This window comes from Anabrus simplex, chromosome 4 (assembly GCF_040414725.1).
Source record: "Anabrus simplex isolate iqAnaSimp1 chromosome 4, ASM4041472v1, whole genome shotgun sequence".
Classification (NCBI taxonomy): Eukaryota; Metazoa; Arthropoda; class Insecta; order Orthoptera; family Tettigoniidae; genus Anabrus; species Anabrus simplex.
The window spans coordinates 141,846,254-141,861,018 of record NC_090268.1 but is presented as its reverse complement, the minus strand read 5'-3'; the positions used below and the strand labels follow the sequence as shown (position 1 = coordinate 141,861,018).

Sequence of the window (14,765 nt, the reverse complement as noted above, 5' to 3'; positions counted from 1 at the left end):
CACAGAAACACGCAATGAAAATCCACAGCCTCTTTCCAGTCATTTGACCGGGTCAGTAATTGAATGAAGTCCCCACCTAGCTGCGAGGATAGGAACTGTGCCGGTTGCCGAAGCCTGTCGCACTCCTCTGAGGCAATGATTGATGACTGACATATGAAATGAAATGATACTGGAGAGTGTCGCTGGAATGAAAGATGACAGAGAAAACCGGAGTACCCGGAGTAAATCCTGTCCCGCCTCCGCTTTGATCAGCACAAATCACACATGGAGTGACCGGGATTTGAACCACGGAACCCAGCGGTGAGAGGCTGGCGCACTGCCACCTGAGCCACGGAGGCTGACACTTACCATTAATGACGGATAATTAATAATATTAGCATGTTAATTTTATTGCATATTTTGGGAGTGTGTTAAGATTTTTAGTGTATGCAGTTTCTGAAGACAGGGGAGGATACAGTGCTCAATCAGTACATGTTCCTGTTTCCACTAAGCTACTTCTGTTACTTTAAGAGTTGAAAATGAGAAATCGTCTTGGCCCCTGGGTACTTGTGTATAACTGATGTTGTGCCTCGATTCAGTTAGAATTGGTGATTGATTGTTTTATGTACGCGATATTTAATCAAGAATGCATGCACACGTATAAGCAAAATTACTGTGGTATCATTTTCCTCAATCGATTCATAGCATGTCGCAGGAACTGACGTGCAGATACTTATTTACTCGTATGATACACGTCACCAGTTGTTCTGGGAGAACAGTCATTAAAGTGCTTTATGACGCATTCTTCAGAGCACACCGTTCAATTATCGTTATTGTGCGAGTTGGTCTGATACTGTGCCCTAGTGTTCTGACCTTACATGTTTCGCAATTCTCACCGGAAAGTGTAATGCAATTGGTGGCCCACGAACCACATCCGTGCCGTGAAGACATTCTACCTGATCCTAAAAGAAAATTAGAAAGTGTTTTTTCTTTTTGCTAGTAGTTTAACGTCGCACTAGTAAATCGAACGTTTTCGGCGACACAAGGACGGGAAAGTGATAGGACTGGGATGGTAGCGGCCGTGGCCTTAAATTAAGGCACACGTTCAGATGTGAACTTGCATTCGGGAGATAGTGGGTTCGAATCCCACTGTCGGCAGCCCTGAAGATGGTTTTCCGTGGTTTCACATTTTCACTCCAGTCAAATGCTGGGTCTGTACACTAATTAAGGCGACGGCAATTACCAACCCAATACTAGCCCATTCCATCCCTCCGTCGCCAAAAACATTCGATGTGTTTGTGTGACGTTAAACAAGTTGCAAAAAAATAATTAAAATACGACCCTTGGCTTGAGTATTGAACCATTTTAACAGCTGACCACAAGGACAAGATTTCGGTAGATAAATGCAAGACTACAAGTGGAACAGTGCTTTGACTTTGTTATAATAACTGCGTATAGCTGGTTTCAACTCAGAGCGAAATAAAATCGGAGCCAGTTTGCTCCCGGCTGTTGAGGAACGAGAGCAGCTCAACGAGCATGTACGGGAAGTGCATGACGTGATATATACTGAAGATCAGTGAGGATGCACGTTATTCTCACACCACACGACGTTCAAGCCTATATTTTATTTCAATAAATGACCGGGCGAGTTGGCCGTGCGCGTTGAGGCGCGCGGCTGTGAGCTTGCATCCGGGAGATAGTAGGTTCGAATCCCACTATCGGCAGCCCTGAAGATGGTTTTCCGTGGTTTCCCATTTTCACACCAGGCAAATGCTGGGGCTGTACCTTAATTAAGGCCACGGCCGCTTCCTTCCAACTCCTAGGCCTTTCCCATCCCATCGTCGCCATAAGACCTATCTGTGTCGGAGCGACGTAAAGCCCCTAAAAAAAAATCAATAAATGCACGTATCGCAAAACTTTAGTTACTTAATAGTGAAAATTTATTTATTTTAGACATATTGCACACTGCTGTATCTTTCCATTGTCGATGAATAATTTTCTTGCCCTGTTATACTCTATAATCGGTGTGCTGTTTTTTCGCATGATCCATGCTCTAAATTATTATTATTATTATTATTATTATTATTATTATTATTATTATTATTATTATTATTATTATTATTATTATTGTAACATCTCCGTGTGCTTACTGCAAGTACCGCCACTGTATGCAACCCACCTGTCCGCTGCTCTCATCTCACGCGGCAGTGCGAACGAGCAAGTAACAAGTAGCGCCTGCTCCCTAGAATAACTACTTGATGACGTCTGTCTTTGACTATCGATACTTGCGTGCGTGTGTGTATTTTTAGAATAATAATTGACAAAGTGAAATTCGAGGTTTAAATGACATTAACTTTTTAGTGTTGTTATTACAGCCCCAGCATTTGCTTGGTGTGAAAACTCGAAAGCACGGAAAGCCATCTACAAGGCTGGCGACGATGGAATTCGAACCCACTATCTCCCGAATGCAAACTCAAGCTACACGACCCAAACCGCACGGCCAAGTCACTTGGTAAATTGAAACATTGTTAAAAGTATTATATGCATTTAACCCATGATTTCTATATAAGACTATGATTTTAAAAGAAAGTCGTATGAACCAAGTCCTCATTTCATTGAACAATTACTGAAAGAATAAATGTTGTTTCCACAGCTTTTCAACTTTACATACTGTGGCACGTTTATACAAGCTGAAAAACATTAATGTGTAATATCTGACGCTTATATGTTAACAAATTAGATCTTTGAAATTCTTTCTTAAAATGGACTGTAAAATGAACTTCCCAATTTCATAACGCATTCATATAATTAATAGATTTAATGTAGTACAGGGCGAGTCCCGTACGTGTTGCCGTCTTTCCAGCATGCCTCGTGTCGGTAAACGAGAGAGCAGTCGCCGTCCCACCGTTCACGTACGCCCATAGAAAAAGACCAGCTTCGACGAATGGACAATCCTATTTGGTCTGAGTTATTGGGTGTTTGTGATTGCCTCTTCATTTATATAAAGCACAACCAACCACCATTCCATCACACAATAGTCCACACCAAGATGTTTTCGTTAACTCTGTTAATAAACCATGTTCATGAACATTTTTGACTGTTAATAATCAAAATAGCGTGTTTTTAGTGAATGTCAATTAACAAAATATCTTTAACTTTTGTGAATGAAACTTTTCATTAACTTTTCGTGTTTTCGTTAACATTTCGATTCACACATGCGCAAAGACGCACTTGGAGCATGAACGCAACTTCATAGCGCGGAATACGAGCTTTCTTGTTTCTTCTAAAAATATATTATCAAATCGCAAGTGAAAGTTCTAATATACAGTAGTTTTAAATCTGTATGATATTCTTTTAGCTATGTTCTAATGTAGTTTCATTTCCAGCTTCATTCCTCGTTGAATAACCTAATCCTCCATAGTCACTTGTATATCATCAAAATGATGCTATCCTAACTAGGTTAAATAAATATGTTCTTTATTTCGTACCTCTACCAATTCTTTGAATTGAAATAACTGAAATTGCTTGTTTTGATACTCTAGATATAAATGAAATGTACGAGTCACCAGTTGCTAGTTATCTCATACATAGCCTGGCATTAGTGGAGTCGGGTTTCCAATAGTCTGTATAATTTCTCGCAATTTCAGGCCCAATTATTGCCAACAAGAACTGAAAGTCATGTGGGAGCATTCTCAAGAAAAGTTTGAAAGCCTGCTGCAACATGAATTCAAAGTTCTGACGTAAGTGTTCTCTCCAAACTTAATACTAAACGTCTTTCCAATATTTTGCTTTGCCACACTTAGGGTTTATTTTCCTCTTCCTGACCCTATGCATCATAACCTCACAAACAGCTTTCGTGGTGTGGCCATAATGTTGAAGAAATTTGTTAACAAAAATTTACTATGCTGAGAAATGTTTTTATTAACATTGTTTATTAAATTTGTTTCTTTAACATTGTTTATTAACTTTGTTTCATTAGCATTGTTTATTAACTTTGTTTCTTTAACATTGTTTATTAACTTGGCTGTGGCCTAGCCATTACTGAGAAATTAGCTAGTCATACCCACCGTTGACGGATTAGCATTAGTAAAGCTGCATAAAACGTGCCTTTATAATCATTTCTGCAGACTGTTTATCAATCAGTTCCAAGATATTACTTTACCTTTCTGTCGTGATCAATTGTAACATCAATGCTAACAACATCTGAAACCAAGTGATATTTGTGTACTAGCTTTCAACTCCAAGAAGAGGATGGCGGTAACTATACAGCAAAAGGAAAACAAGCGTGTAGTTTTACGTGATGGTAGCCAAGGGACCTTCAGTTTAACATGCAATCCGATCCATAAGTAGTTGACTTGCAGCTGTAAGATCTAATCGAAATAGGCTTTCAACGGAATAGGTTAACGTATCCACAAAGACGCACACGAGATGCTGTCAGTTGGTACAATTATTTTATTCACATCTATTTACAAATTAACACATACATAACCTTAATCACTGCTGTCACAAACAAAACACTCACATCACAAATTCGCCATTTTAAAAAGACAACCGACTGTCACTTCAATATGGAGACTGCAACTATTGCATGTCACACAATATAAATATTACTTGTATTACTCAGCATTGAAGTGTAAGGGAAATTGGGGGAGAAAATAGACAAATAATTTTTATGGGCTCGAGGGGTGAGGGATGCATTTAATTGCATTTAATAAATATCTTCAGGCAATAAAGGCTAAAAAACAGACGTAACAAATAAATATTTGACATGACTCTACAAAATATCACAGTATAAATGTTAAAGAAAGAAATCACACACGTAGGCTTATCGCATAACTCTCACTCAACACAAGAAAATTACGCAATGATTTAAAACCTAAAAGCACACACGCAGCAAATAAAATATCACTACAGAAGTGAGCTGGCGGCGGTTCACAGGGTGAGGGACTAGACGAGGCTTGTATCAGAGCACCACAGAACAAGGAAAATGAAGGAAGGCATCGAACCGATGGCTGTTCCGCCATTGTGCTCCTTCCCTACAAATGTATTTATGAAAAAGAAAATGTTACGTAGTTATTTTAATAACTCAAAGCAAAAATGCCGCATAATTTTTACTTATCTTTCATAATACATTAAAAAGTACAGTTAATATCCCTTAATCACGAGGAATTATGCGTGTTTCAGAGACGGGGTGTATACTCTTTGTTGGTCCATAAGAGCAATACTGTTTTCGTAACGTGGAATGAACTACTGTACAGGTGTACACTGTTTTCCATATTAAGCGAGAGGGGCTTTAATTTAGTCGTATTTGAGGGATTTGAATATCCAAAAGGTGAGAAGAGACAATCGTGTCAAAAGTGACACGACACGACACGACACGACACGACACGACACGACACGACACGACACAACACAACACAACACAATATAACGGCTACTACATATATTTACTATATTGTCCTGCGTAATTTTATGGGACAGTTGTAATACTGTATATGAGCGTACGATAAGGCTTCTTGGATCCTTGTTTCCGATATTTTAACGTCGGATCAGTTCAACATCCCCCCCCCCCCCCCCCGTGCTAACAGTTGGGTAATTTCGAACGCCGCCCTGTGCTAACCGTCAGACCAGTTTGACACCACCTCCTGTGCTAACCGTCGGACAAATTCGACAACACCCGATCAGTACATATCTCACATGAAGTGACCGGGATTTGAATCATGGAACCCAGCGGTGAGAGGCCGGCGCGCTGCCACCTGGACCACGGAGGCTTTGTAGTATTCTCTACTTAATATTTAAAGTGTGGTATATATTTCTCTGAATGACATAGAAACTAAATATGCATAAACTAAAATATGCGTGGTGGATTCCTACATAGCAATGTTCCATTTGCATTTTAGGTACGTAATCTACCCTGAGTTAAACGAAGATTTATGGCTAAGATGGAGAAGTCACGACATTGACTTAATGATGTTACATAATCTCGTCTCGAATAAATACTAATTCACACAATTTTCAAGCATTATAGAGGAGAGAAAGCTATCTCTATGAATACAGAATATGACCTGACTGTTGTACGCCATTGAAAGGAATTGCGTCTCTCACTTTCTTTCAGCTGCATGCCAAGCCTCAAGACCTCTGCCCTTGTGCTCTTGCCAACATGAAGCTCGGCCATGTTGTTCTATAGAATTGCCTTATTAGTTCGAAGAAATGAACCATTCCATTCTTATTTGGTATCAATTATGAGAGAGGAAGTCTTATCAGCTTATAGTATCCATTAAGGTCAGACGACTGGATATCAATTATCTGTACTGAAAGAACAATGAATAAAATCCGACGAACAGGCGCGGTTACTATTTTTAGATGATAGTCTGCCAGTATCTCAATTACTATAAGAATATTTGTGTCGTGTTGAAGCTTCCCGTTTCCTGTTAAAATGAATGTATGTTCTTCGGGCTGTACCGTGTCGTTGTTTGTGGTCAATTACGCCGATGTTTCAAATACATTACCGCGTTTAAGTTTCCACTCATTTTTTCCTTATCTTTAAAGGGGATACCGGAGTTGCGCGTTATCGTCAGAATCTGTATTCGACTTGCGCGAAAGAAATTACGGTAACGCATTACGAGTTGCGCGTAAATTGGATTCCAATGTGCTCATAAAATGAGCTGCGTGGTTACAAACACTGAAAATGAAAACTGAAGCCATTTCTTCTGCACATTTACTTTAGGGAGCGATTTACGTACAAAGCTGCACTTAGAGCTTCTAGGCTAGGACTACACAAGCAGTTTCATGTAAAATATAAATTTTAAGAAATTCACAGGTTAAAAGATCGTATAATTTTTCCATGCATTAATTGAAAAAAATAGTATAAAATTTAATATAACACTTTTAGGAATGTTTGCTTTGATAGGCATCCTTTTCATGTATCGATTTTCTTAATTCGTTTACCCTCCACGGTCAGCTTTTCCCTAATACTCAGCGAGGGATCCCACCTCTACCGCTCCGAGGGCAATGTCCTGGAGCGTGAGACTTCGGGTCGCGGGATACAACTGGACAGGAGGACCAGTACCTCACCTGCTATGCTGAACAGGGGTCTTTTGGGAGGATGGAAAGATGGGAAGGGATAGACAAGGAAAACGGAAGGAAGTGGCCACCATCCCGGCATTAGCCTGGAGGAGAAGTCGGAAAACACGTAAAACCACTTCGAGGATGGCTGAGGAAGGAATCGAATCCCACTCTACTTTGTTGACCTCAGGAGGCGGAGTGGACCCCGTTCCACCCATCGCACGACTTTTAAAATTTTATGGCGGAGCCGGGAATCGAACCCGAGCCTCCGGGAGTGGCGGCTAATCACACTAACCACTACACCACAGAGGCGGACAGTTATAATACTCATAACCTAAATGGCCAAAATAAAGCACAGTAAACTTTAGTCCAATGGAAGTACAAGAACAATAAATATCTTTCACACTGTTTAAACGAAAATCGATCAAGGAACGTAGGCCCACAACTATCGTCAACAATGGCTGGATAAAATGTGGAAGTAATACTACTATCATTTTTACCCGGTTTTATTGACTGAGGAAACAGTTACATCGCTTCAGTGCACTCTCCTCCATATCTGTTATTTTCTGCTACCCATGTGGGGGGGTTACAGCGTGCCCATCTCTGATGATGCCTCGCAGTGGCCGTTCTATGGCACGGATGATTGCTTCTCTTGTATCGAAGACCCAGGGGCTCTGAACTTTCGAGCATGGATTGGCTACCACGGGTCCCCTAGATGAGTCCGACATTGTTTCCATTCTCTTGTGCCAGGCTCCTCGCTTTAATCTTTTCTATCCGACCTCCCTTCGTCAGCTCTTGTTCTCTTCCGACCCCGACAGTATTAGGTTTACGAGGCCTAGGGAGTCTTTCATTTTCACGCCCTCCGTGGCCCTTGTCTTTCTTTGGCTGAGGCCTGCATTTTTCGAAGTGTCTGACCCCTTCCAAATTTCCCCCTGATTAATGTTAATAGAGGATAGTTATCCAGTTGTACTTCCACTTAAAATAATAATCACCACCACCACAATCACTACCATCACCACGACGTCAGTAGCGGTGATTAGGGGGAGCAAGGGCGGGGGGTAGTTCTCCCCCCCCCCGCACTTCGTGGAGAAAACATTACAATTTTATTCCATTTAATCACCTGAAACTAGGATTTATTAAAAACAAGCAATTTGTACAAGCCCTGTTGTCCTATCAGCTAATTCTTTCCTTTTAATTTTCTTTAATTATTAACAAAATTATTAGTGGAAATACGCACAAAATATACTGTAGTTCATCGTGGCTAACCGATTTGTATAGCGCCAGAACAAGTAGTACACTTTTTGCCCCTCTCCCTCCTCCCCCCCCCCCTGATTTTAATTCTCAACCGCTGCCGCCGCCGCCGCCACCACCACTTTCTTGTATCGAAATATATGCTACGAAGGAATTCTATCATATTTGCGAGGAGATCATAACCGTACGTGCTCATATCGGGTGAATACGCTGGATTTTCCAGGAGAGACAGCAAGTTCCGTCGAAATCCAAAGAATGGAGGCCAATGAAAGACGTCCATTGTGAAGTGTCAATCATTGCAATTGTACTGCACAGTGCTGTACCTCACGGGGGTCGATGCAATCAACCGCTGCCAATTCATTGGAACATCACCTTTAACTCAAGAGAAAGCACTGGCACTTGCTATCAAGGATTCCCATCATCGTTTACGACAACCAAAGGTGTCGCTCTCGCAGCGCGTGCCAGCACGATTCTGGCGAGTGGCATCGCCGAGCTAGGCTAGCTAGTACGTGTGCATGTATGAGTGCGCCACGTCTTTGTTGGACTGCGCAGAAACCGCACTGCCAGTGCAAATCCAGAACCGTAGTGGCAAAACAACGGACATATCGTCGAAACCGTCAAATGACAGCAATCCAAACAACGAGTGCTTTTACTGAAATAAATTTCAGTAAGGCAAGACCAACCACCACCGAAAAATGTAGTGCAAATGAGTCCTAAGAATGCAAATTGATTTGTAAGGCTTTTACACTTCAATTTTGTACTCTTTTGTGCTGTAGCCCGCCTAGTGGCCATCGTCGTTAAGGAGTCAAGTCTTTAAGGTCTCACATCGTGGTTAGCCGGTTCGAATCCCATTGGTAGAAAAATCATCAGAATGTTGGCCGGCAGAGTAGGAGAGGCAATGGTATACAATTTCTAATCCTTAAATTGCGTGCTAGAACTCTAGGTTCAACTCCAAACCTCTCTGCAGTGTTCATGTGGAGTGAGGGCATATGACGCTGTTGATGGTGATTAATCCGTCGGATGGAGATGTTAAGCCTTGAGCAGACCCCTTTGGAGTCATTCCACAGGAGTAGGGCCGACATAGGGGTTCACCCTTTCCCTACCTCACTGATGTCATCATCACCATCGTACACCAAGACGCGCAGTTCGCCCATGGGCGTCAACTAGAAAGGCCTGTATCACGCCTCTCTGGAGGCGTATGTCAGAGTAAAGTTGGCTCCAGTAAGTGACCAACAAATTGCCACTCATCCTGGTTTTGTTATACACTGACTGACAGAGCAAATGCAACACCAAGAAGGAGTGGTCAGAACTTTATGCCAATTGCAGGGTAGACTGACGTCACTGAGGTATGCTCATGATGTGAAATGCGCCGCTGTGCTGCGCACGTAGCGAACGATAAATGGGACACGGCGTTGGCGAATGGCCCACTTCGTACCGTGATTTCTCAGCCGACAGTCATTGTAGAACGTGTTGTCGTGTGCCACAGGACACGTGTATAGCTACGAATGCCAGGCCGCCGTCAACGGAGGCATTTCCAGCAGACAGACGACTTTACGAGGGGTATGGTGATCGCGCTGAGAAGGGCAGGTTGGTCGCTTCGTCAAATCGCAGCCGATACCCATAGGGATGTGTCCACGGTGCAGCGCCTGTGGCGAAGATGGTTGGCGCAGGGACATGTGGCACGTGCGAGGGGTCCAGGCGCAGCCCGAGTGACGTCAGCACGCGAGGATCGGCGCATCCGCCGCCAAGCGGTGGCAGCCCCGCACGCCACGTCAACGTCAACCGCCATTCTTCAGCATGTGCAAGACACCCTGGCTGTTCCAATATCGACCAGAACAATTTCCCGTCGATTGGTTGAAGGAGACCTGCACTCCCGGCGTCCGCTCAGAAGACTACCATTGACTCCACAGCATAGACGTGCACGCCTGGCATGGTGCCGGGCTAGAGCGACTTGGATGAGGGAATGGCGGAACGTCGTGTTCTCCGATGAGTCACGCTTCTGTTCTGTCAGTGATAGTCACCGCAGACGAGTGTGGCGTCGGCGTGGAGAAAGGTCAAATCCGGCAGTAACTGTGGAGCGCCCTACCGCTAGACAACGCGGCATCATGGTTGGGGGCGCTATTGCGTATGATTCCACGTTACCTCTAGTGCGTATTCAAGGCACGTTAAATGCCCACCGCTACGTGCAGCATGTCCTGCGGCCGGTGGCACTCCCGTACCTTCAGGGGCTGCCCAATGCTCTGTTTCAGCAGGATAATGCCCGCCCACACACTGCTCGCATCTCCCAACAAGCTCTACGAGGTGTACAGATGCTTCCGTGGCCAGCGTACTCTCCGGATCTCTCACCAATCGAACACGTGTGGGATCTCATTGGACGCCGTTTGCAAACTCTGCCCCAGCCTCGTACGGACGACCAACTGTGGCAAATGGTTGACAGAGAATGGAGAACCATCCCTCCTCAGGACACCATCCGCACTCTTATTGACTCTGTACCTCGACGTGTTTCTGCGTGCATCGCCGCTCGCGGTGGTCCTACATCCTACTGAGTCGATGCCGTGCGCATTGTGTAACCTGCATATCGGTTTGAAATAAACATCAATTATTCGTCCGTGCCGTCTCTGTTTTTCCCCAACTTTCATCCCTTTCGAACCACTCCTTCTTGGTGTTGCATTTGCTCTGTCAGTCAGTGTATTATGCTATAGCAAGATCACATTTTTATGCGAAGTGAGCTTACGGGTCAGATCTTGTATTCAAGAAGAATTGCGTTATCCATATCAACATTAATACACAGTTTCTCTATATTATTTGTGTCATTAATATGTAAGTTTGCAATCGAAAATGTATTACATAATACAGTGAGTTTCTCTCATCGGTCGGCCGGCAGGCGTGCCCAGCTTACTTGCCTCCCGTTGACTCATCACTCCCCGCTCCGCGGCATAGCAACAAAAACAACACTTCGCTCACTTTATCCATTTATCACATGAGATAACAATTAAAATTAAGAAAATAAGAATTAAGAAAATTAATAATGAAGAATTCGTGTACTACAAGTACCTTGTATGGTTTCAATTTTAATTTTTCCGTACCCCACCATGCTGAGCTCTTCGAAACCTCAGCTTCTTGTCCTAGTCATCTTGGGGATTTTGTAGGCGTATGTTCTAATCTTTCTGCGATTTCATTTATTTTTTCCTCGTTAAGTACACATGTTTTAAAACTTCGCCTCTCAACGAGTGAAGAACCAGTTCCTTTCAATTTGTTTATGAATTTCCGCACAGTCTCTCTATGTGGAGGGCGTACACCTGGAAACCGTGTTACAAATCGCCTAATACCTTCCCTGCAAGACTCTTTTCACATAATTATCGTACACAAATACTCTTTCGTCTACCGTGTACACATGTGGAGGCAGTATGAGAATTAAACCCCGAAGTAACACCTCACAACTCGAGAACAGTTGGGGTGACAAATAAACACTTAGTACACGTTCTAAGCACAGACGTGAACTGCGAAGTACGGGAATTCCCGTGCTGTTGCTGCCCTGTGTAGCGAGAAGTGATGAGTCAATGAGAGGCAAATAAGCTGGGCGCGCTGCCGGCCAACCGATGAGTGAAACTCACTGTATTCTAGTCATACCAGGTGGCCCGCCAACGCCGTACTTTCTACTTATAAGTGTCGCGCATGCACTAGTGATGAATGGGATGTCTGATAACTGACTTTCACAGGGGTATTACTGCCTGCAGGAAGGTTACGCCAGAATACGAAGATATAAAAATCGGACGGCCACTCACTGCATATACCTAAGTGCTACCCGTCTAAAGCGTCCTCTTGCTTTAGTAAGCCTCGTTTTCGAACGTATAGTAGTAGGCTGGTATTTGGTATAGCATCACTGCATGTGCTATCAAGATTTCGACAATGGCTGGTGTGTCCAGCAACGACGAATACACATGATTTTAATCTATGAAGAATCTGGGCGGAATGCAGCCGGGACCATTTCTTACTTCATCCCAATTTTGTATGAAAAGAAAGCCAGTAATTACTGTGACATGCCTGAATGCAGTAATTTTTCTTTTATTCGATGCGCACGGTGCAAGGAAAACATCTGTTTTGATCATTTCGCAGTTATGTTGCGCTATTGTGATGACTAAAAAGAGTAGAAGTAACTGATTTTTTTAAAATTCCCTAGTGAAGTGACATAACAACTGTCCGTATGACTCAAACTTCCATAGTTTCCCCTGTGGGAGGGGGCTGTAAAATACATCCACGGTACCTCCCATCTGTCGGAAAAGGCGACTTAATTGAGGGCCATGGGATCTAAAGTTTGGAGCGTGGATTGGCAACCACAGTTCCCCTAGCTGAGTCTGGCATTGCTTCCGCATACTTGTGTCAGGTTCCTCACTTTTACATTTCTTATCTGACCTCCCTTGCCCAACTCTTGTTCTTTTCCTACCACGACGGTATTAGGTTTCCTAGGCCTAGGGAGTCTTTTTTCCAGCCTTTCATAGCCTTGTCTTTCTTTGGCCGATACTTTCATTTTTTGGAAGTATCTGACCCCTTCCACGTTTTCTTATGATAGTGTTAGCAGAGGATGGATGCCTTGTTGTATTTCCTCTTGAAACAATAATCACCACCACCACCTTCCAGATCCTCGACAACCGAGCGCTAAAGTTTGTAAAGACCTCTGATACAAAAGGTTTCCGCGTACAGAACAGCGAAGACTTGGGTATTTTAAAAAATTCTTCCAATGCGTATTAGCAGCTAAAATTGTGACAGTGCATTTCCTTTGATATACTATTGGAGTGTGAAAAATAACAGGGCAGGTTTCGACATGTCGCCATCTGAGCAGTACATTGTCAGACGATCTGACTATATGCCAGCTCGCCTGGTACGAGTTTATTCGTCGAAAACGAGCTCGCACGAGTTGCAAGACTGTGATCCATGCCCCTGGCTGCCACGTCATGAACGCCTGCGTAACTGGCGATGGGAGGTATTGGATTATCTGCCGTATTCACCCGACGTGTCCGATATCTTCGTAAAAAGTACTCACGTGTTTTCTCTTCGACATGGAAAAGCACAGAATCATGGATATGCTCTTACGGTATACAGGCGGTACAGATAATGCATCCTTTTACTCCAGCCTTAGGGGAGATAAAGTGTTCCGATAAATCGAAAGAAAAATGGATCTATCCACGAAAAAATAGTAAGGGTCATGAATTGTGAGGAAATGAAAGACATTCCAGACCTCGTAAATGTAACACTAATTTGATGTCATTATTTTCTTTCTCAGTACGTTTACCCTCCAGGGTTGGATTTTCCGTCGGACTCAGCGAGGGATCCCACCTCTACCACCTCAAAGGCAGTGTCGGGAGACAGTGGGTTCGAACCCCACTGTCGGCAGCCCTGAAGATGGTTTTCCGTGCTTTCTCGTTTTCACACCAATAAATGTCCGACTCGTTGGGTGAATGATCAGCGTACTGGCCTTCGGTTCAGATGGTCCCGGGTTCGATTCCCGGCCGGGTCGGGGATTTTAACCTTCATTGGTTAATTCCAATGGCTCCGGGGCTGGGTGTTTGTGCTGTCCCCAACATCCCTGCAACTGACACACCACACATAACACTATCCTCCACCACAATAACACGCAGTTACCTACACACGGCAGATGCCGCCCACCCTCATCGGAGGGTCTTCCTTACAAGGGCTGCACCCCGCTAGAAATAGCCACACGAAATTACTATTATTGCACCAAGAAAAAGATCACGGTCGCTTCCTTCCCATTCCTAGCCCTTTCTTTTCCCATCGTAGCCATAAGACCTATGTGTGTCGATGCGACGTAAAGGAAATTGCAAATAATATCCACAGTTGGGAAGTAATTGAGAAAAATAATCGGATTACTTGTAAATATTACATTCTTAGTAATTTTTACTTGTGATCGTTACCTTTAACAAAATGTAATTGTTACTCGTAATATAATTCTTGAAATACAATTGTAATAGCTTTTTTTTACAATACTGGATACTGGCCGCATTTAAGCGACTGCAGCTATCGAGCTCGGTAATTGTAATAGTACATCACTCGGAGGCAGAAACGTGAAATATACATTATGGTGAAGATAACGTTTTCACTTCTACTACAACAGAACCTGTTGTTTCACCAGTTCTGGATGAGGTATTTTCTTACCTCTCCAGTGCTTTTAAAGACATTCCAAAGATGTTACTCATATTAAACACAGGCATTCCTTCAAGTGCTCCTGTAGGGCGTCTTTTTCTGTAAATGCACAGGTGTACTTTCCTTCCTTAAGACATCGTGAATGAGTGATGGGGATTTTAAGAACCAATTAATCTATTTACAAAGTAAATGGAAAATCATACCAAACGCTAAAATTCATTAACTAAAATAAAAATAATGGAAAAATTCCAAGGTATCATGTTTAGTCTCATCTAGTGATGATGGCCACGTAATGCCTCTATGCTAAAACA

General features: G+C 43.1%; 1 protein-coding gene across 2 annotated transcripts in view; it reads right to left on the bottom strand.

Annotated features, from left to right (window-relative positions):
- Positions 1 to 14,765, bottom strand: part of LOC136872510 (serine/arginine repetitive matrix protein 2) — a 135,619-nt gene that overhangs the window by 19,484 nt on the left and 101,370 nt on the right. The window lies entirely within an intron of this gene.